We start from the raw sequence: 25378 nt of genomic DNA, 5'->3' as shown, positions 1-25378 counted from the left end.
CTGCTTTAGATTCACCTTCTGTTATGAGTAAACTTGCAACACCACCACATGCTATTAATTCTGATATGTCGCAAGTTATTGATGATGCTACTTCTGCTATGGATAATGCTTATGATGATGCTAGTACCTTGCTTGATAATGATGATGTGCCACCTGGTGATTTTCTTGATAAACAAATTGCTAGAGTAATACAACATGATGTTGTTGAATCTGATGATGAGCTTGAAACTGAAACTCCTGAAACACCTACTAGAACTAGCCTTCCTAGATATGAATTGCCTAAGGTACCGTAAGGTTATGTTATGACTGAAGAAGCAACTAGAGATATTCTTTCTTGCAATGATAGAGATGATCTAGAGAAATTACTATAAAAGTATAAAGAAAAATCTCTGAATGCTAGAATGAAATGTGATCCTAAGTTTGCTACTTCACCTATTTTTATTGATGATAAGGATTATGAATTCTCTGTCAACCTAGGGTTAATCACTTTGGTTGAATCTGATCCTTTCCATGGTTATGAAACTGAAACTGTTTTGGCACATCTTACTAAGTTGAATGATATAGCCACCCTTTTTACTCATGATGAGAAAACTCGCTACTACTTTATTCTCAAATTATTTCCTTTCTCATTAAAGGGTGATGCTAAAGCTTGGTACAATACTCTTGCTCCTGGTTGTGTGCGTAGTCCCCAGGATATGATTTATTACTTCTCTGAAAAATATTTTCCTGCTCATAAGAAACAAGCTACCTTACAGGAAATATTTAACTTTGTGCAAATTAAAGAAGAGAGTCTCCCACAAGCTTGGGGGAGGCTTTGCCAGTTACTTAATGGTTTGCCTGATCATCCTCTTAAGAAAAATGAAATACTTGATATCTTCTATAATGGACTAACCGATGCTTCTAGGGACTTCCTAGATAGTTGTGCTGGTTGTGTTTTCAGGGAACGAACTATTGGACAAGCCTAAGAATTATTGAATAACATATTGAAAAATTATGATGATTGGACTATTCCCGAACCACCGCCTAAACCCACTCCGAAGAAGAGGGGTATATTACATATTAGTCCTGAAGACATGCAAGAGGCAAAGCAATCTATGAAGGAAAAAGGTATTAAAGCTGAGGATGTTAAAAATTTACCTTCTATTGAAGAAATACATGGGCTTAATACACCACCACTACCTAAGGTGGTAGAGGTAAATTCTCTTATGAAGTTCAATGAAAATAATAATCCTCACAATATGCATCCTAGTCAAAGCCTTTATGAGTTTGAAAACTACATTAGAAAACAAGATCACTTCAATGCAAATGTTATGAAACAATTGAAATATAATTCTGATATGATTGCTCACTTGAGTGACTTGTTATTTAGAATATCAAATGATGTTAGAGGTGTTGGAAAACATGCTTCTATGGTTCAATCTCAGTTAGAACAAGTTGCTAAATCTCAAAGAGAATTGCTTGATGAAATGAATCATAATATGCATGACTTTGTTGTTAGAGTTGCAACTAGAGGAGGTAAAATGACTCAGGAACCACTTTATCCTAAGGGACACCCAAAAAGAATTGAACAAGATTCACAAAGAGCTAACACTAGTGCACCTAGTCCTTCTAGAAAGAAAAAGAAAAAGAAAAATGATAGGACTTTGCACACCTCTAGTGAACCTGAAATAGAGAAACCTCCTGATAATGAAAATGAAACTTCTATATCTGATGCTGAAACTCAATCTGGTAATGAGCACTCACCCAGTGATAATGAAAAAGATAATGATGAGGTTCATGAAGACTCTCAACCAAGTAATGAAAAAGAACCAGATAATGATGTTGAGATATAACCACCTGTTGATCTTGATAACCCACAACCTAAGAATAAAAGGTATGATAAAAGAGACTTTGTTGCTAGAAAACACGGTAAAGAAAGAGAACCGTGGGTTCAAAAACCTTTGCCTTTTGCACCCAAGTCAACTAAAAAGAAAGATGATGAAGAATTTGAACGCTTTGCTGAAATGCTGAGGCCAGTCTTTTTGCGTACTCGCTTGATTGACATCTTAAAAATGCCTCCTTATGCAAAGTACATGAAATACATCATCACAAATAAGAGAAAAATACCGGAAGCTGAAAGCTCCACTATGCTCGCTAATTATACTTTCAAAGATGGAGTACCTAAAAAACTTGGAGATCCGGGAATACCAACTATACCTTGCTCTATCAAAAAGAATTATGTGAAAACTGCTTTGAGTGATTTAGGAGCTGGTGTTAGTGTTATGCCTTTCTCTTTATACAAAAGACTTGATTGAATAAACTCAAACCTACTGAGATATCTTTGCAAATGGCTGACAAATCAACTGCCATACCTATCGGTATCTGTGAGGATGTGCCCGTTGTTGTTGCTAATGTTACTATTTTGACTGCCTTTGTTATACTTGAGATGCCCGAGGACGACAACATGTCAATTATCCTTGGTAGACCCATCTTGAATACTGCAGGGGCTGTTATTGATTGCAATAAAAGCAAGGTCACTTTTCATATCAATGGTAATGAGCATACGGTGCATGATGGTAGCTGCAACTACGTCAGTATTTCCCCGCAGAGGGAGGGATGATGTAGCACAACGACGGTAGGTATTTCCCTCAGTTATGAAACCAATGTATCGAACCAGTAGGAGAACCAATCAACACAACGTAAACAACACCTGCACACCAACAACAACACCTCGCAACCCGACGAGTTAAAGGGGTTGTCAATCCCTTCCGGGGTACGGCGCCTCAAGATAGGCAAGCGCAGGTGAGGTAAATTGTAGTAGATTGATAGATCGAACGCCAAATAAAATAAATAAAGATAAAACACAGCAAGGTATTTTTGTATTTTTTGGTTTAATAGATCTGAATAAAAATGCAAAGGAAAAGTAGATTGCAAGGCAAATATATGAGAAAGAAGACCTGGGGGGCGTAGGTTTAACTAGTGGCTTCTCTCGAGAAAAATAGCAAACGGTGGGTAAACAAATTACTGTTGGGCAATTGGTAGAACTTCAAATAATTATGACGATATCCAGGCAATGATCATTACATAGGAATCACGTCCAAGATTAGTAGACCGACTCCTGCCTGCATCTACTACTATTACTTCACACATCGACCGCTATCCAGCATGCATCTAGTGTATTAAGTTCATGAAAAAACAGAGTAATGCAATAAGAACGATGACATGATATAGACAAGATCCGTTTATCTATATGGCGGTAGATATAGATCTCATCTTTTTATCCTTAGTAGCGACGATACATACGTGTCGGTTCCCTTTTTGTCACTGGGATCGAGCACCGTAACATCGAACCCACTACCGGGCACCTCTTCCCATTGCAAGATAAATAGATCAAGTTGGCAAAACAAAACCCAAATATAAGAGAAGAAATATGAGGCTATAAGAGATCATGCATATAAGAGATCAAAGAAACTCAAATAACTTTCATGGATATAAAAAGATATAACTGATCATAAACTCGAAGTTCATCAGATCCCAACAAACACACCGCAAAAAGAGTTACATCATATGGATCTCCAAGAGACCATTGTATTGAGAATTCAGCGAGAGAGAGAGAAAGCCATCTAGCTACTAACTACGGACCTTAAAGTCTACAAAGAACTACTCACGCATCATCGGAGAGGCACCAATGGAGGTGGTGAACCCCATCCGAGATGGTGTCTAGATTGGATCTGGTGGTTCTGGACTCTGCGGCGGCTGGATGAATATTTCGTCGACGCCTTTAGGGTTCTGGTATTTTTTGGGTATTTATAGAGCAAAGAGGCGGTCCCGGGGCACCCAAGGTGGGCACAACCCACCAGGGCGCGCCTGGGCCTCCTGGCGCGCCCTGGTGGGTTGTGCCCCCCTCGGGGCACCCCCCGGGTGCAACTAGGGCCCATTGCCTTCTTTCTGGCCCATAAAAAATCATTGTGGAGTTTCGTGGCATTTGGACTTCATCTGATATTGATTTCCTGCAATGTAAAAAACATGGAAAAAACAACAACTGGCACTTGGCACTATGTGCATAGGTTAGTACAAAAAAATGATATAAATGACTATAAAATGATTATAAAACATCCAAGATTGATAATAAAACAGCATGGAACAATAAAAAATTATAGATATGTCGGAGACGTATCAGCATCCCCAAGCTTAACTCCTACTCGTTCTCGAGTAGGTAAGTGATAAAAACAGAATTTTTGATGTGGAGTGTTGTTCATCAAGTCATATCATATTCTTTTCTTTTAGCATGGACATTTGGACTTTTATGTGATTCAAAGCAATAGTCTAGTTTTGACATAATAATTTAGATACTCAAGCATATCAACAAGCAACCATGTCTTTCAAAATATCAATGCTAAAACAAGTTATCCCTAGCCCATCATGCTCAAACATTGATCCAATCATGAAACACACTTGAATATTAACTACACCCAATACTTGAGCACAATCATATTGCCTCCTAGTTGGTGCTTTTTATGAGAGAAGATGGAGACCCAAATTTCAAAATAAAAATTGCATAAAGTAAAAAAGAAAAGGCCCTTCGCAGAAGGAAGTAGGGATTTGTAGAGGTGCCAGAGCTCAAAGCGAAAAATTAGAGACAAAAACATTTTGGGAGGTGTATCCATGCCACCAACGAAAACGACTTAGAGTTACGAACACTTCCCAAGCTAGATATGCCATAGGCGGTTCCAAAATAGAAAATAAAGTTTATTCCTTTTTCCACCATTCTTTCACTTTCCATGGCTAGCCGTATCCACGGGTGCCTTCCATGCCAACACTTTCCAAGGAATTTATTGTAACATCCCAAATTTTCAATTTGGTATGTTATACATAGATCATCATTGCATATCGTATTTTCTATTGCATTTTGACAAATCCTCGATAAATCCTAAGCAACTCAAGGACCCTCGGAGAGAGTTGGGGATCTTCTCGAATTTTCATATTTGATTTTCATCAAATAATAAAACGAGGATTTTGGTTTTAATTATTTTTCTCTCCGGAAAAATATTTCATTAAAAATAAATGAGAGGAGAAAATATGACTTCTCCAAAACAATTGAAATATTGGAGGAAAAATGTTAAAATCATTTATTGGATTTTATTCGGATTTTATTTGCAATTTTAATTGCATTAATAAAATATTGCATGTTTTCAAAAATTTATTTTTGTGTCAAAAAAAATGTTCACCCTGTTCTAAATATTCTAACTAGACGGGGGAAATTTGTTTTATCTTTTTGGATTTTTATTTATTTTTCTACGAATATTTCGGTGGAACGTTTAAAAAAAATCGCGCCGCGCCCGACCGGGCCGAGGCCCAGCCGAGCCGCCGGCCCATCTCCGCGTTCTCCTCCGCGACCACGCCGGACGCCGCCACCGTGTCCGCCATGGACACCCCGCCGCCGCGCCTTGCCCCCTCCTCCAAGCACCCCTCCCCCCTCTTTATAAACCCCGCCGCCGCCCCGCACCCGCCCCGCACCCCGCCGCCGGAGCCGGAGCCCGAAGGCCGCCGCCGCTCGCCGAACCCCGCCGCCGGAGCCGCCCCTCGCCACCCCCGAGCCCCCTGAGCCCCGCCGCACCCCGCCGCCCTCGCCGGAGCCAGCCGGAGCCCCGCCGGAGCCCTGCCCCGACGAGGTATACCTCGCCGTCGTTGCCGGTTTTGTTTAAAAAAACCCATTCGTTTTAAAAAAACCCTAGATCGGTTTTGTTATTTTGTGAACGTTCACCGACCCGTTCGTTTTAACGAACGCGTTCGTCGGATTTTCTCTGTTAACGAACGTCCGTTCTTTAACCGTTCGTCCGTTTTTCTTTTTCATCGGATTTTTCCGCGATTATCTCAGATCTCGATTTCTGATCGAATCTTCGTTTCTGTTTAATTTTTCGCTCGTTTATCGGAATCAGGCGATTCAAGCGCCTAGAGTTTCGTCTCGAAATTCTCTTTCCGTTTAACCTACTCAAACAAGTTTTTGCTACTGTAAAATTTGACCTAGATCCAGATTAGTAAACGAAGTTTGTTTCTTTCGCCGATTGACTTTCGTTGCTTCGTTCGAGTTGATTCTTTTTGCAAACCGGAGTTCTTAAGTTGAACTTTCTGGTTGGATCTTTCATTCGAGTTTTACCTGTGCATTAGATGAGTACTTATTGTTTGCTTGTTTGTTTGCGATAGAGTACCTGGTGTGTGCCGCTTGTTACTTCGAATCGCTAGGTTTCGCGGATCATCAGCAAGGCAAGTAACACTTTGATCATATACCTTCCATACCCAGTTTTTATTGCATTAGATCTATTCCTCAAACATTGCATGATTAGGATCTAATTAAATTGTGGGTATTGGGAAGTAGTTGAGGTAGTACCTATTACCTGTTCTTTTATCAAACCCTTGGGAGTTACTTCTACGTTTGCTATTATATTGCCATGCTATGCTCGTAGACGTGGATTGGGTTTGAGTGATATTCATGACAGATGTGAGATTGTTAATAATGGTTTACTTAAGGTGGCAACTAAAACTCACATCTGGGTGGATTGAGGTACCTGGGTATTTCCAGGATTGCCTGTTTTTCTTTTGGACCGCCACCCAGGTTCAAAGGGATCATGAGATTATTCATGCTAGAAACTTCCGTGTGCAGCCACAAGCTATTACGGGCTCTAGCATAGTTGACTAAGTTGTGTGAACTCTTACAGTGGTAGACTAGCAGATGTAGGGGAAAGTAGGTGTAACTGTCTACCCATACGTAAGGTGCAAACACTTCTGAAAGACTGTGTCTCGATCATCCGTTTCTCAAACATCATGTAGTGCGAGAATCAAGTGGAGGCGATCGAGTCTTGTGGGGAAAAGTGCACAAACCTCTGCAGAGTGTACAAACTAATCATGGTTAGCCGTGTCCCCGGTTATGGACAATTTGAGTATCTAGTACCTGGATTATCATGTGAATCTCATCACCATGTTACTTTTAATTAATTTTGTTGGGTTATTGATGACACCTAATTGGGATTGAGATGCTGTCAACCATCTCAATGTTTAACAACCACCATGATAGTTAAATAAAATTTATTCCTTTGTAGTAGGGAAAAATTGGCTTTCCGCAAAAACTTTAACCATAGAGCTTTCCACCAGCCTTATATGCATGTAGTATAGTATTATTACTGTTCATTATTTCTCTATGTGTTACATTGCCAGCATATTCCATGTGCTGACCCGTTTTCGGGCTGCAACGTTTCATGTTGCAGACTTTTCAGACGACGAGTAAGGTGCCTTAGGTCGTGGTCTTATACTCAGTGATGCCACTGGAGTTGATGGACTCACTTATCTTCCAAGTCTTCCGCTGTTATCGTTTTAGATGGCCTTAAGCCATATTTTTCATACTTATGCTCTTTGGAGATATTCGTTGTAATAAGTGTGTGATTGCTACTCTGTTATAAATCCTCCATTTGTACTGTGCGTGTCAGCATTACTGATCCAGGGATGACACTGGTGCACAGCAGCACAGACTATTTGACGTCTGGTCGCTACAAAGGTGGTATCAGAGCACACGCTGACTGTAGGACACGACCACTAAGCTTAAGCCCTAGAACACTTCTCTCTTCTCATTTCTGACCCCTCTCCACTTTCTACTCTTTTAGGAATGGCGGATGCAAGGAGCAAGTTCATGCAACCAGATGAAGACACGCCTTTTGGACGACACTTGAAGGAAGTCACTAAGTACTTGAACATAGGAATACCAAGCATCACCGGAACCTACAACGCCACATTTCCCGAAGAGGAGAGCTGGAAGATTCAAGTTCAAGTTCCAGGAAGGACGTTTGTGCCAGTTACTGAGCCAATAAAATTGGTTTTTGAAGCACCAACCTGGAGTTTAGGGAAGAGCATGGCAGCCCACATCGCTATGGGAGGCATTGGAGAAGTCTACCACCAGGAGCTTAAGGATACAATTTATCAGATTTGTGGACGCCGAGACGCGCAATGGGAGATGATCAGAACCAAGAAGGATGGATCAATTGCAGCTTTCATCCAGGAGCAAAACCAACACATTCGTCGCCAGGAGAACCAGATGTGCTCGGACAAGGAAGAACTGAAGAAGGCATTGACGAAGATCAAGGAACTGGAGGAAGAACGCAAGGCTACACGCGAGGATTATATGGAGGAAATCATCGCATTAGTAGGGAAGAATGACGACCTGGAGAAGAAGATTGGAGTATTCATGGGAAATCCAGTGCCAAAAGCAAAAGATGACGAATGCACTTGTCCGGATAACTACATCATCATCGACGACACCAACTCGGAACCAAGTGAAGATGACTTTGTTGATGAAGCTGGAGCAGACATCATGGAGTCTTCAACTGATCAGAATTTCTAAGTAGACCACCATATCAGTAGTAGTTTTCCCCCATTTAATAGTATAGTTCAAGCACTTTGTAACGCTAGTTAGATCGATTGTTATGCCTTGTTTGAATTGATTGAGTGATATTGATTGTAGTTGTCTCATGAGCATATGGGTAGTGTTTTCCTCTAGACCTCATTCTATTCTTAACTCTCATCTTTTCTGACCCATCAGATGCCTCCGAGACGCGACACCGGATTTGTTTTCCCACCCGAGATCACCTAGTTGATTCAGCAACAGAATGCCCTGATGCAAGTGTTGGTACAGAACCAAGGCAACAACAACAACAACAACCCACCTCACTTAGCCTGTTTCTTGAGGTTGAATCCCCTTGATATGTATGAATGGATTTGTGAATAAGTTTAAGCTGTCCACCAAAGTTCTCAGAACCCCTATGTTAGTAACCTCGCTAGGAGCAGAGTATATGGCAAGCCAAGGATGTTTTCAGATGCCATTGGCCATTGGTAGGCATGTTTCCCCCTCAGACCTAATAGTTTTGGAGTCGCAAGGTTTGGATGTGATTTTGGGAATGGATTGGCTATCGTTGTATGGAGGAAACATCGATTGTGCCAGCAAGACGATTTTGCTTACCACCCCAGAAGGAAAAAGGATCAAGTATGTATCCCGGCATATGCCGAAGAGGAATCAAGTGAATTCCTTATCAGGAGCTGTACAGGAGGAAGTACCAGTGGTGAAGGATTATCTGGATGTATTTCCAGAAGAGTTGCCAGGCATGCCACCAGATGGAGACATTGAGTTCTTGATTGAACTTTTGCCAGGCACAGGGCCAATATCTAAGAGACCGTACAGGATGCCCGCAAAAGATTTGGAGGAAATTAAGAAGCAGATTAAGGAGTTACTGGATAAAGGCTATATTCGCCCAAGTTCGTCACCTTGGGGATCACCAGTACTTCTAGTGGAGAAGAAAGATGGATCGCTGAGGATGGTTGTTGATTACCGTGGATTGAATGAAGTGACCATCAAAAACAAGTACCCACTGCCGATGATCAATGATTTGTTTGACCGCCTACAAGGAGCTAAAGTATTTTCCAAGATCGATCTACGATCAGGATACCATCAGTTAAAGATTTGAGAGCAGGATATACCTAAGACGGCTTTTACCACCAGATATGGATTGTATGAGTATACCGTTATGTCATTTGGTCTGACTAACGCACCTGCCTATTTTATGAACCTGATGAACAAAGTGTTTATGGAGTTTTTGAATAAGTTCGTCGTGGTGTTCATTGACGATATTTTAGTCTTTTCCCAGAATGAGGAAGAGCATGAGGAGCATTTGCGATTGGTACTTGAGAAGCTCAGAGAACATCAGTTATATGCCAAGTTCAGCAAATGTGAATTTTGGCTGAAGGAAGTTGGATTCCTTGGACATGTTATTTCTGGAGAAGGAATAGCAGTAGACCCTGCCAAGGTTGACACAGTGACAAGTTGGGAATCACCCACGACAGTTGGAGAAATCCGGAGTTTTCTTGGACTTGCAGGATACTACCGGAGATTCATCGAGAATTTCTCAAAGATTGCTAAGCCCATGACTGAGCTATTGAAAAAGGACACCAAATTCAATTGGACTGAGGATTGTGAAGCTAGTTTCCAAGAGTTGAAGAAACGATTGGTTACATCACCAGTGTTGATTCTGCCAGATCAACGCAAGGACTATGAAGTTTATTGCGACGCTTCTCATCGAGGACTTGGAGCAGTGCTTATGCAGGAAGGAAGAGTTGTGTCATATGCTTCACAACAACTTAAACCCCATGAGAAGAATTATGCTACGCATGATTTGGAGTTAGCAGCCGTGGTGCATGCGTTGAAGACATGGAGACATTTTCTCATCAGAAACCATTGTGAGGTGTATACGGATCACAAGAGTTTGAAGTATATTTTCACGCAGAAGGAGTTAAATCTCAGACAGAGGAGATGGTTGGAGCTCATTAAGGATTATGTTATGAGATTGCATTATCACCAAGGAAAGGCTAACGTAGTAGCAGACGCGTTGAGCCGCAAGAGTCATGTCAACACCCTCATGACAGGAGAGTTACCTCAGGAGTTAGCCGAGGACCTTCGCGAACTATGTTTGGAGATAGTCCCAAGAGGCTATTTAGCGACACTGGAGATTCAGTCTACCTTGATAGAAAGGATCAGAGAAGCTCAGAAGACAGACAAGGAGATTGAAGAGTTAAAGGAGAAGATGAGCAAAGGAAAAGCCAAGGGATTTCGTGAGGACGAGCACGATACCTTATGGTTTGAGGACCGCGTTTATGTGCCAAAAGACCCGGAGATCAGGAAGTTGATTTTGCAAGAAGCCCATGATTCACCGTACTCGATTCACCCAGGAAATACCAAGATGTATTTGGATCTGAAGAATACTTTCTGGTGGACCGGAATAAAGAAGGATATTGCAGAGTATGTAGCAGTTTGTGATGTATGTCAGAGAGTGAAGGCAGATCATCAGAAGCCAGCAGGATTGCTACAACCATTGCCGATACCCGAATGGAAGTGGGATAAAATAGGCATGGATTTTATCACGGGATTACCCAGGACTCGTTCAGGCTATGACTCAATATGGGTTGTAGTCGACCGTTTGACGAAAGTGGCTCATTTTATTCCAGTGAAGACCACTTACACCAGTGCTAAGTTGGCAAAGATATACATGACCAGGATCGTATGTTTGAATGGAGTTCCGAGGACCATTGTATCAGACAGAGGAACCCAATTTACCTCGAAGTTTTGGAAGCAGTTACATGAAACTTTGGGAACCAGGCTAGAATTTAGTACATCTTTTCACCCACAGACAGATGGACAGACCGAGAGAGTCAACCAGATTTTGGAGGACATGTTGAGAGCTTGTGCACTAGATTATGGATCTAGTTGGGACGACAATTTGCCATATGCAGAGTTTTCGTATAACAACAGTTATCAAACCAGTTTGAAGGTGGCCCCTTTCGAAGCTTTGTACGGAAGGAGGTGTAGAACACCGTTGTTATGGGACGAAGTTGGAGACCGTCAGTTGTTTGGACCAGATTTGATTAAGGAGTCTGAACAGAAAGTGAGGTTGATTCGCGATAGGCTCAAGGTAGCCCAGTCCAGGCAGAAGAGTTATGCTGATTCTAAACGAAAGGAGACAGCTCACGAAGTTGGAGACAGAGTTTATCTTCGAGTATCACCACTTCGAGGAGTGAAGCGCTTTGGAGTTAAGGGAATGTTAGCGCCCCGTTTTATCGGACCATACAGAGTTTTGGAACGTATGGGAGAAGTTGCCTACAAGCTGGAATTGCCCGAAGGATTGTCAGGAGTTCATGATGTATTTCACGTTTCCCAGTTGAAGAAGTGCCACGCAGAGATGGCTGAGATACCACTGAGCGATACTGTGCCACTGGAAGCGATTCAGCTGGAAAGTGATTTGACCTATGAGGAGAAACCGGTTAAGATTCTTGAGTATGCCAGCCGAGTTACCCGCAGTAAGGTTATCAAGTTTTGCAAAGTCCAGTGGAGTCACCACACGGAAGATGAAGCCACCTGGGAGCGAGAGGAAGATCTACGGAAGGACCACTCCCACCTGTTTTCTAGCCAACCCGAATCTCGAGGGCGAGATTCATCTTAAGGGGGGTAGGTTTGTAACATCCCAAATTTTCAATTTGGTATGTTATACATAGATCATCATTGCATATCATATTTTCTATTGCATTTTGACAAATCCTCGATAAATCCTAAGCAACTCAAGGACCCTCGGAGAGAGTTGGGATTTTCTCGAATTTTCATATTTGATTTTCATCAAATAATAAAACAAGGATTTTGGTTTTAATTATTTTTCTCTCCGGAAAAATATTTCATTAAAAATAAATGAGAGGAGAAAATATGACTTCTCCAAAACAATTGAAATATTGGAGGAAAAATGTTAAAATCATTTATTGGATTTTATTCGGATTTTATTTGCAATTTTAATTGCATTAAAAAAATATTGCATGTTTTAAAAAATTTATTTTTGTGTCAAAACAATGTTCACCCTGTTCTAAATATTCTAACTAGACGGGGAAAATTTCTTTTATCTTTTTTGGATTTTTATTTATTTTTCTACGATTTTTTCGGCGGAACGTTTTAAAAAAATTCGCGCCGCGCCCGACCGGGCCGAGGCCCAGCCGAGCCGCCGGCCCATCTCCGCGTTCTCCTCCGCGAGCACGCCGGACGCCGCCGCCGTGTCCGCCACGGACACCCCGCCGCCGCGCATTGCCCCCTCCTCCAAGCACCCCTTCCCCCCCTCTTTATAAACCCCGCCGCCGCCCCGCACCCGCCCCGCACCCCGCCGCCGGAGCCGGAGCCCGAAGGCCGCCGCCGCTCGCCGAACCCCGCCGCCGGAGCCGCCCCTCGCCACCCCCGAGCCCCCTGAGCCCCGCCGCACCCCGCGGCACCCCGCCGCACTCACCGGAGCCCTGCCCCGACGAGGTATACCTCGCCGTCGTTGCCGGTTTTGTTTAAAAAAAACCGTTCGTTTTAAAAAAAACCTAGATCAGTTTATTTCTTCGGTTTTGTTATTTTGTGAACGTTCACCGACCCGTTCGTTTTAGCGAACGCGTTCGTCGGATTTTCTCTGTTAACGAACGTCCGTTCTTTAACCGTTCGTCCGTTTTTCTTTTTCATCGGATTTTTCCGCGATTATCTCAGATCTAGATTTCTGATCGAATCTTCGTTTCTGTTTAATTTTTCGCTCGTTTATCGGAATCAGGCGATTCAAGCGCCTAGAGTTTCTTCTAGAAATTCACTTTCCGTTTAACCTACTGAAACAAGTTTTTGCTACTGTAAAATTTGACCTAGATCCAGATTAGTAAACGAAGTTTGTTTCTTTCGCCGTTTGACTTTCATTGCTTCGTTCGAGTTGATTCTTTTTGCAAACTGGAGTTCTTAAGTTGAACTTTCTGGTTGGATCTTTCATTCGAGTTTTACCTGTGCATTAGATGAGTACTTATTGTTTGCTTGTTTGTTTGCGATAGAGTACCCGGTGTGTGCCGCTTGTTACTTCGAATCGCTAGGTTTCGCGGATCATCAGCAAGGCAAGTAACACTTTGATCATATACCTTCCATACCCAGTTTTTATTGCATTAGATCTATTCCTCAAATTGCATGATTAGGATCTAATTAAATTGTGGGTATTGGGAAGTAGTTGAGGTAGTACCTATTACCTGTTCTTTTATCAAACCCTTGGGAGTTACTTCTACGTTTGCTATTATATTGCCATGCTATGCTCGTAGACGTGGATTGGGTTTGAGTGATATTCATGACAGATGTGAGATTGTTAATAATGGTTTACTTAAGGTGGCAACTAAAACTCACATCTGGGTGGATTGAGGTACCTGCGTATTCCAGGATTGCCTGTTTTTCTTTTGGACCGCCACCCAGGTTCAAAGGGATCATGAGATTATTCATGCTAGAAACTTCCGTGTGCAGCCACAAGCTATTACGGGCTCTAGCATAGTTGACTAAGTTGTGTGAACTCTTACAGTGGTAGACTAGCAGATGTAGGGGAAAGTAGGTGTAATTGTTTACCCATACGTAAGGTGCAAACACTTCTGAAAGACTGTGTCTCGATCATCCGTTTCTCAAACATCATGTAGTGCGAGAATCAAGCGGAGGCGATCGAGTCTTGTGGGGAAAAGTGCACAAACCTCTGCAGAGTGTACAAACTAATCATGGTTAGCCGTGTCCCCGGTTATGGACAATTTGAGTATCTAGTACCTGGATTATCATGTGAATCTCATCACCATGTTACTTTTAATTAATTTTGTTGGGTTATTGATGACACCTAATTGGGATTGAGATGCTGTCAACCATCTCAATGTTTAACAACCACCATTACAGTTGAATAAAATTTATTCCTTTGTAGTAGGGAAAAATTGGCTTTCCGCAAAAACTTTAACCATAGAGCTTTCCACCAGCCTTATATGCATGTAGTATAGTATTATTACTGTTCATTATTTCTCTATGTGTTACATTGCCAGCATATTCCATGTGCTGACCCGTTTTTGGGCTGCAACGTTTCATGTTGCAGACTTTTCAGACGACGATTAAGGTGCCTTAGGTCGTGGTCTTATACTCAGTGATGCCGCTGGAGTTGATGGACTCACTTATCTTCCAAGTCTTCCGCTGTTATCGTTTTAGATGGCCTTAAGCCATATTTTTCATACTTCTTCTCTTTGGAGATATTCGTTGTAATAAGTGTGTGATTGCTACTCTGTTATAAATCCTCCATTTGTACTGTGCGTGTCAGCATTACTGATCCAGGGATGACACTGGTGCACAGCAGCATAGACTATTTGAGGTCTGGTCGCTACATTTATTATTTGACAATATAAAGTAAATATTTTTTTGCATTTTGGGACTGGGCATCCCTAAAACCTTTCCTTACTCTCGTGCAATGACAAGTGAATAAACACTCATCTTGAGAATAACACATCTAGCATGGAAAATGTTAGCCACCCGATACCGTTCCGAGAGCGAAACATACACACAAAAGAGAAGTTTATTTTGAAGATTAGAGATGGCACATGCAAATTTGCTTAGAACAGCAAAAGAATACTACATATAGGTAGATATAGTGGACTCATGTGGCAAAACTGGTTTAAAGGATTTTGGATGCACAAGTAGAGGTCATACTTGGTGCAAAATGAAGGCTAGCAAAAGATTGGTAAGCGACCAACCAAGAAACAAATAATCTCATAAGCAAGCATTAAGCATAATTAACACCGAATAATGCACCACAAGTAGGATATAAGTTTCATTGCATGATTATTGACTTTCGTGCATACAAAGGGAATCACAAACCTTAACACCAATATTCTTACTAGAGCACAATTACTCATCAACATGACTCACATATCACATCATCATATCTCAAAACTATTACTAAGAATCAAGTTTATTTTGTCCAATGATCTTCATGCCATTTTCTTTTACTTTATCCTTCTTGGATATCTATCACTTTGGGACTAACTTTTATGTGTTGCTTTTCATAAGCTCAAACAAATATAAGTGAAGATCATGAGCATAACAAATTTTCTTTCTCTCAAAATAATTTAAGTGAAGCAAGAGAGAATTTCTTCAAAAATTTACTAACTCTAAAATAAATCTAAGTGAAGCAAGAGAGCATTTCTTCAAAAATAACAAATCACACCGTGCTCAAAAAGATATAAGTGAAGCACTAGAGCAAGTCCTAGCTCATAAAAGATTTAAGTGAAGCATAGAGAGCAATTCTAACAGGTCGTGACATAATTTTGGCTCTCTCAAAAAGGTGTGTCCAGCAAGGATTGATGACTTAAAACACAAAATAAAACAAGCAAAGACACATATCATACAAGACGCTCCAAGCAAAACACATATCATGTGACGAATAAAAATATAGCCTCGAGTAAAATACCGATAGTTGTTGGAAGAAAGCGGGGATGCCACTCGGGGGCATCCCCAAGCTTAGTTGGTTGCTCATTCTTGGATAATAGCTTGGTATGCCGGGGCATCCCCAAGCTTAGGCTCTTACATCCTTCCTTCATCCATCGTAAGATAACTCAAAACTTGAAAACTTCAATCACACAAAACTCAATAAAACCTTCGTGAGATCTGTTAGTGTAAGAAAAATAAACTACTACTATAAGTGTTGTATCAAACCAATTCATATTTTATTTTTTTATTATATCTACTGTTTTCCAACTTTTCTATGGCAAAAACTCATCAAAGAAAACCATAGAGCCATCAAAATAAGCACACAACACAAAAAAAACAGAATCTGTCAAAACAGAACAGTCTGTAGTAATCTGATTTGTTCGAATACTTCTGGAACTCCAAAAATTATGAAAAACTAGGAAAACCTGGATAATTTGTATATTGATCTTCTGCAAAATAATTAGAATTTTATCACGTTCTGGTGAATTTTAACAATTATTTTCGTGAGCACAAAGTTTCTGTCTTTTTCAGCAAGATCAAACAACTATCACCCAAGAAGATCCTATTGGTTCTACTTGGCACAAACACTAATTAAAACACAAAAAACACAATCATAACAGTAGCATAATTGTGCTAACACCCAAGAACAGAAAACAAAAAACAAAATTATTCGTTGAGTTGCCTCCCAATAAGCGCTATAGTTTTACGCCCTTAACTAGGCATAAAGCAAGGATCTAAGTTTTGTCTTCCGAAGTTTTTGCAACTTTTGTTAGGGTTTTCTAAAACCCGGGAGGCTCTTTACGCTTCCCTAAATTCTCCAGAAAAGAGGCCATCTTAAGATCCAAAATATCCAATCGCTTGTTGCAAAGAGTAATCAGAGTATTCATGCGATTGATACTATCATTGAGGTGTTTGAGGGGTTCATTATATTTCTGTATTTCAACCATATGTTTATGGAAATCACCAAGTTTGTCCAGCATTTGAGCTCCCTCGGGGGTAAAATGAAACCCCTTCTTTTGAGGCGGAATTCCCAAAATTCCCTCTAATATTTCACAGGCAGCATTGGCATCAAGTTCAATAAAATTTCCTTTAGTGGCAAAATCGAGAAGTTGTCTATGATGCAAAGCCAATCCTATGTAAAAATTACGAAGCAAAAACTTGGCGTCCCCCTTTAAGTTGGAAATACGATACGATTCTATAAGCCCATACCAGACATCTTTCAAATTTTCTCCTTGTCTTTGCTTGAAGTATAAGACTTCAAAACCTGGTGACAAAGGAGTAGGGACGCTAGCCATCGAGACTAGAAAGCAAGAGAACGCCGAACGAAAAAAAAGAGGCGAATAAATAGGGAAATTTTTGTGAAGTGGGGGAGAGGAAAACGAGAGGCAAATGGCAAATAATGTAAATTGCAAGGAGATGAGATTTGTGATTAGGAACCTGGTTATGTTGAAGATCCTCCCCGGCAACGGCGCCAGAAATTCTCCTTGATGGTAGCTGCAACTACGTCGGTATTTCCCCGAAGAGGGAGGGATGATGTAGCACAGCGACGGTAGGTATTTCCCTCGGTTATAAAACCAAGGTGTCGAACCAGTAGGAGAACCAAGCAACACAACGTAAACAGCACCTGCACACAAACAACAACACCTCGCAACCCGACGAGTTAAAGGGGTTGTCAATCCCTTCTGGGGTATGGCGCCTCAAGATAGGCAAGCGGACGTGAGGTAAATTGTAGTAGATTGATAGATCGAACGCCAAATAAAATAAATAAAGATAAAACGCAGCAATGTATTTTTGTATTTTTTGGTTAAATAGATCTGGATAAAAATGCAAAGGAAAAGTACATCGCAAGGCAAATATATGAGAAAGAAGACCCGGGGCCGTAGGTTTCACTAGTGGCTTCTCTCGAGAAAAATAGCAAATGGTGGGTAAACAAATTACTGTTGGGAAATTGATAGAACTTCAAATAATTATGACGATATCCAGGAAATGATCATTACATAGGCATCACGTCCAAGATTAGTAGACCGACTCCTGCCTGCATCTACTACTATTACTCCACACATCGACCGCTATCCAGCATTCATCTAGTGTATTAAGTTCGTGGAAAAACGGAGTAATGCAATAAGAACGATGACATGATGTAGACAAGATCCGTTTATCTATATGGCGGTAGATACAGATCTCATCTTTTTATCCTTAGTAGCAACGATACATACGTGTCGGTTCCCTTTCTATCACTGGGATCGAGCACCGTAAGATCGAACCCACTACCGGGCACCTCTTCCCATTGCAAGATAAATAGATCAAGTTGGCCAAACAAAACCCAAATATCAGAGAAGAAATACGAGGCTATAAGCAATCATGCATATAAGAGATCAAAGAAACTCAAAGAACTTTCATGGATATAAAAAGATATAACTGATCATAAACTCGAAGTTCATCAGATCCCAACAAACACACCGCAAAAAGAGTTACATTATATGGATCTCCAAGAGACCATTGTATTGAGAATTCAGCGAGAGAGAGAAAGCCATCTAGCTACTAACTATGGACCCCGAAGGTCTACAAAGAACTACTCACGCATCATCGGAGAGGCACCAATGGACGTGGTGAACCCCATCCGAGATGGTGTCTTGATTGGATCTGGTGGTTCTGGACTCTACAGCGGCTGGATGAATATTTCATCGGCGCCTTTAGGGTTCTGGTATTTTTGGGGTATTTATAGAGAAAAGAGGCGGTCCGGGGGCACCCAAGGTGGGCACAACCCACCAGGGCGCGCTTGGGCCTCTTGGCGCGCCCTGGTGGGTTGTGCCCCCCTCGGGGCACCCCCCAGGTGCAACCAGGGCCCATTGCCTTCCTTCTGGCCCATAAAAAATCATCGTGGAGTTTCGTGGCATTTGGATTTCATCTGATATTGATTTCCTGCGATGTAAAAAACATGGAAAAAACAGCAACTGACACTTGGCACTATGTCAATAGGTTAGTACCAAAAAATGATATAAAATGACTATAAAATGATTATAAAACATCCAAGATTGATAATAAAACAGCATGGAACAATCAAAAATTATAGATACGTTGGGGACGTATCAGTGCACTTTCCGAAGAAACAATTCCAAGTGAATGGTATTAATGTTATTGAAAAATCACCGACAATCACTATTGGAAGTTTTCAAATACGTCTACCTACTGCCAAAAAGAAATATGAAATGCTTATTGTTGGGGAAATGCATATCCCCATTGAGGTAACTTAGTGATTTACGAAAGTTCTTTGGTTTCATGTTAATCGAAAGTGGTTGTTAATAAGACCTGATAAACCTTAGTAATGAATCATTTTTTAGCAGTATGAAGTTGATGAATTTAGTAAGCACTGCCTTCTGTCCCTACCTTTTGTTCTGTTTTTATTAGTTAAATAAAATAAAATGCCATGTTTTGTCTGTTTTTTGAATTTTCCGTGCAATAAAAAATGACCCAAAAATGAAAGTTATCAGAATGCCCTGAAAATTTTATACGATTTTTTCCTGAATTTTAAGAATTTTTGGTGCAAATAATACCTGAGGGAGGTGCACCAGGTGGGCACAACCCACCTGGGCGCGCCAAGACCCCCAGGCGCGCCCTGGTGGGTTGTGGTCCCCACATGGGCCCCCTCACTTATCTCTTTAGCCCACATCATCACTCACCTTCAGAAAAAAAATCCCCATTGCTCTCTCTCCTGTGTTCTTGAGCTCAAACCCGCAGATTTCGATCTCTTTGCTCGAAGCTCCGTTTCTGAAACTGTTTCAGGGGATTGTTGCTTGGTATGTGACTCCACCATTTGTCCAATTAGTTTTTGTTTTAGTGGTTTATACTTTGAATAATTAGCTACTCTTGGTGCTGCTGTAGATGTGCATGCATGTTGAATTCTTAGTGTTCTAAGTAGTTTGAATGCTTGCTATGGCCTCTATGTATCCCTATGAGTAGTTGCTATCAATTTTGTGAAGTTTTGTTGAGAAAATTTTGTGAACTAAAAATTCAGATTTTTGTTCATAGGAAATACTACGTGGACATGAATATCTTCAGGAAGTTTGGCTCGAAGAAGAACTCCAAGGGTGTTATTGGGGAGTCTTCTGACAATGATCTCCACCCTCGGAGGTTGGCGGAGGTACGGACGTGCGAATGGCCGCACATCCCGTTCCTGTAAGAGGCTGGGATTCATGAGGAGTTCATGCAATTCATTGCCAATGCCGGTCTCACCGACTTCATCGTAGATGAGTGTGACTAGCACCAAATCCTCAGGAACATCTTTGTTCAAAGCTTTACTTTCTTGCCTAGAAATAATCCTCCTGAAGTGAGCTTTGATTTATATGCTGAAAACCATCATATACCGCTTACTGAATTTTGTGACATATGCATGATCCCGTCTGATGGGAGCTTGGCTGAGCCTAGGCCGGCCGAGTTTCAGGATTTTTGTCGCACTTTGACAGTGGGTGATGAGAGAAGAGTGTCGGCCATCACTGTCGCTGGCTTACACTTTCCTGCTGTTCGTTACTTTGCACTTTTTATTACCAAATGCTTGCTTCCTAGGGAGAAGGTAGGTGCACTTAGTTCACCGGACCTTGCTGTTTTACGTCGTGCACTTGAGGGCGACAACATGTATAGCTTGGGAGCTATCGTGGCTCGTCGCCTGCACCTTAACAAATCCCAGGGTAAAATACATGGCGGGATTTTTGCTACTCGGTTGGCGGCTCACTTCGAGGTTGAGATACGCCCTCATGATTACCCTCTGACTACGGTTTACCTAGACCAAGCAGCCATGGATCACCATCACTTACTTGCACATGATCGTCCTGATATTGCCATTCCTTATAACCTGGTCTATAGCGTTAGAACTCGTGATGTTATCCCCTTGCCTGCACCTGCTTTGTTTGATTCTGTTGCCACGGGCGGATATAGGATTATGCCTGCAGACATCATCGCCTACTGGAACGCTCACGCTACTGCAGAGGCTGCACAAGCACCTCCGTAGTGGGATGAGTGGATGCCCGTCCTCACGATCCCTACTACCCTCCAGGCTAATGATCAATTACCAACTTAGGCCAAAAGCCTAAGCTTGGGGGAGTACGTGTTCTCACCAACATATTATTCATGTTCACATATCATTCTATCTGTCGGTGCTCACACTTTTTCATTGTATTATCCATGCTTAGATTTATTTTCTTGCTTTCTTCTTGTGTGTTTGAAAAACCTTAGAAAAAACCAAAAAAATAGTTGTAGTAATTTAATTTCTATACATGCTTAGTAGTAGTATTAAAAAGAAAACCTAAAAATATTTCCTTGTTCTTCTTTTGTTTGTTGGGAGCTTTCCCGTGTAACTAGTTTTTCTTGTTTTTGCTTTCTATTTTCTTGTTGAAGAAAACCAAAAACTCCAAAAATATTTCAGTGTGTTTCTCTGAATTCCTTTTCTTTTTATTCGAGTCTTACCGAGGAGAAGACCACGATGAAAATGTTGAGTGTCTCTCATATGAATAACTGTTGAATAAATAAAGAGCCCATTTTACCTTGTCTTCTCCTGTTGAATAAAATGTTTGCAGATTCCAGCTTAGTCCACGGCACTCTTGCACTATTATTATTTTCATATCATTCGGTCGTGCAAGTGAAAGGCAATAATGGCGACATCTGATGAACTGGCCTTGGCAAAGAGAAACTAGTATGAACTTGACTTGTTCTGTCTGTGTAAATATGTTTAACCTGGTATCCAGGCTTCGGCCCATTATGATTAAACATGTTTGCAATGACAATTAGAGATTATAGTTTCTCATGCCATGCATAAGTAGCTGGGAGTTGATAATGATTTATCTTGGATATCAACATAGCGTTAAAATGATTGTGATGTAGTATGATGATATGGTATCCTCCTCTGAATGTTCGAGTGGCTTGACTTGGTACATGTTCATGCATGTAGTTGAATCAAAACCAACATAGCCTCTATAATATTTATGTTCATGGTGTTCATATCCTACTCATGCTAGTGTTCAATGTTACTTATGCATAATGCATGGTTATGATCATTGTTGCTCTCTAGCTGGCCGCTTCTCAATCTTAATTGCTAGCCTTCGCCTGTACTAAGTGGGAATTCTGCTTGTACATCAAAAACCTTGAACCCAAAGTTATTCCAGATGAGTCCACCATACCTACCTATATACGGTATTACCCTGCCGTCCTAAGTAAATTTGCATGTGCCACCTCTAAAAACTTCTAAAAAATTATCCGTTTTGTGTGCCTGGATCGTTCATGGAACGATAGGAGGTGGTCGATATCTTCCGTGCTAAGCGGGTTATCCTTAGGTTGAGTGTTTATTCACTCGCCATCGCACGAGGAAATGGGCGGTAGTAGGGATGCCCAGTCCCAAACTGCAAACATGAAAAAGAGTTCATCTCTGAAATAATCAAACAAAAACTCCCAACGGAGTCAAAACCTTTACTTTTATCGCTTGGGAACCGCCACTAGCATGCTTAGCATGGAAGATGTTGATAACTGATGGTCGTGAAGTGAATAAGAAGGGTGCATGTCTCAAAATATCATTTATCTCTATTTTAAAAATTGAGCTCTAGCACCTCTGCAAATCACGGCTTCCCTCTGTGAAGGGACTTCTATTTACTTTTATGTTGTGTCACCACCTTCTAAAAACAAGCGCCAGAAACTGAGTAGAGCACAACTGTCATGATTTATGCGTTGTGTGTAGCTAATGTTGGGTGCATCATGACTGGATCTTTTCTACCATGAATTACAATGTTTAGTCGTTGCTTGAACTTTGGAGGTGCTCTGCATTTATGTTTTGCGGCCTCAGAAAGGGCTAGCGAGATACCACTATTGTCATATTATATCATGGTTGTTTTGACAACATGTTGCCGTTTGAGATATCTTATTATTGCTCGCTAGCTGATTATGTCATTGATATGAATCATTATAATCTTTAAGAGTTATTGTTGACATGGTTAGTTATAATGTTGGCTGAAAACCTGGGTGTTGTTTAAGCTTGTTTATGCAAGCAAGAGCAAAAGAGTTCGTAAAAGTTTTTCTTTCTCACTTTCAGTTTATCAACTGAATTGCTTGAGGACAAGCAAAGGTTTAATCTTGGGGAGTTGACACGTCTCCAACGAATCTACTTTTTCTCACGCTTTTCCTCTTGTTTTGGACTCTAATTTGCATGATTTGGATGAAACTACCCCAGACTGAAGCTGTTTTCAGCAAAACTACCATGGTGTTGTTTTGTGCAGAAATGAAAGTTCTTGGAATGGAACGAAACTTTGCGAGGATTTTTTATATCAATAATAAGAATTTCTAGAGCCAAGACCCACCAGAGAGGGGACCCTGGGTGGGCACAACCCACCAGGGCGCGCCCCCCTCTCCTGGCGCACCCGGGTGGGTTGTACCCACCTGGTGGCCCCGCTGGCGACCCCCTAATACTATAAAATCACATATTTCCAGAAAAAATCAGGGAGAAAGAATTATCGCGATCAATGAGACGGAGCCGCCTCCAAGCCCTGTTCTTCCATGGGAGGGCAGATCTGGAGTCCGTTTGGGGCTCCGGAGAGGGGAATCTTCGTTCTTCGTCATCACCAACCAATCTCCATCGCCAATTCCATGATGCTCCCCACTGGGAATAAGTAATTCCTTCGTAGGCTTGCTGGTCGGTGAGGAGTTGGATGAGATTCATCATGTAATCGAGTTAGTTTTGTTAGGGCCCGATCCCTAGTATCCACTATGTTCTTGGATTGATGTTGTTATGACTTTGCCATGCTTAATGCTTGTCACTTTGGGCCCGGGTGCCATGAACTCAGATCTGAACCGTTTATGAAATCATCATTATATCCATGTTTTAGATCCGATCTTGCAAGTTATAGTCACCTATTACGGTTATGATCCAACAACCCCGGACTGACAACAACTGGGCCCACTCTCGGTGATGACCGTAGTTTGAGGAGTTCATGTATTCACCATGTGTTAATGCTTTGTTCCGGTTCTCTATTAAAAGGAGGCCTTAATATCTCTTAGTTTACAATATGGACCCCGCTGCCATGGGAGGGTAGGACAAAAGATGTCATGCAAGTTCTTTTAATAAAGCACATATGACTATTTACGGAATACATGCCTACATTATATCGATGAACTGGAGCTAGTGCCGTATCGCCCTAGGTTATAACTGCCACATGATGAATATCATCCAACAAGTCACCGAACCAAAGCCTAGGAATTTATCCTATATTGTTTCTGCTAAGTTACTACTGCTATCATCATTGTTACACTTGCTACAAAATTACTGCTATCACTGTTACTGTTACCGTTGTTGCTGTCACTACTATCAAAACTGTCAAACTATTTTGCTACTGATCACTTTGCTGCAGATAATTAATCTCCAGGTGTGGTTGAATTGACAACTCAGCTGCTAATACCTTAAAATATTCTTTTGCTCCCCTTGTGTCGAATCTATAAATTTGGGTTAAATAGTTTACCCTCGAAAATTGTTGCGATCCCCTATACTTGTGGGTTATCACCCCGGCGAAAGATATGGGCCTTATGGGCCAAGAGGGGAAACGCACCAGCCACAAGGGGCTGGTGCACTGATACATCCATTTTGCATCATGCTTTTATATCAATATTTATTGCACTAGGGCTGTTATCACACATTATGTCACAATGCTTATGCCTTTTCTCTCTTATTTTACATGGTTTACATGAAGAGGGAGAATGCCGGCAGCTGGAATTCTGGGCTGGAAAAGGAGCAAATATTAGAGACCTATTCTCCACAACTCCAAAAGTCTTGAAACTCTACGGAAGTCAGTTTTGGAATATATTAAAAATATTGGGCGAAGAAAGCACCAGAGGGGAGCCACCCACTGTCCATGAGGGTGGAGGGCGCGCCCCCTGCCTCGTGGGCCACCTGGAAGCTCCCGGATGCCCATCTTCTGGTATAAGGTGTCTTTTGCCCTGAAAAAATCATAAGGAAGCTTTCGGGACGAAGCGCCGCCGTCTTGAGGCAGAACCTTGGCGGAATGAATCTAGGGCTCCGGCGGACTGTTCTGCCGGGGAAACATCCCTCCGGGAGGGGGAAATCGTCACCATAGTCATCACCATCGATCCTCTCATCGGGAGGGGTTCAATCTCCGTCAACCTCTTCACCAGCACCATCTCCTCTCAAACCCTAGTTCATCTCTTGTATCCGATCTTTGTCTCAAAACCTCAGATTGGTACCTGTGGGTTGCTAGTAGTGTTGATTACTCCTTGTAGTTGATGCTAGTTGGTTTATTCGGTGGCGGATTATATGTTCCGATCCTTTATGCACATTAATACCCCTATGATCATGAACATGAATATGATTTGTGAGTAGTTACGTTTGTTCCTGAGAACATGGGAGAAGTCTTGTTATAAGTAGTCATGTGAATTTGGTATTCGTTCGATATTTTGATGAGATGTATGTTGTCTTTCCTCTAGTGGTGTTATGTGAATGTCGACTACATGACACTTCACCATTGTTTGGGCCTAGGATAAGGCATTGGGAAGTAA

The sequence above is a fragment of the Triticum aestivum genome, chromosome 4D, assembly GCF_018294505.1.
Source record: "Triticum aestivum cultivar Chinese Spring chromosome 4D, IWGSC CS RefSeq v2.1, whole genome shotgun sequence".
In the NCBI taxonomy this organism is placed as follows: domain Eukaryota; kingdom Viridiplantae; phylum Streptophyta; class Magnoliopsida; order Poales; family Poaceae; genus Triticum; species Triticum aestivum.
The sequence above is the reverse complement of the archived record's forward strand: the minus strand, read 5'-3'. Positions refer to the sequence as shown.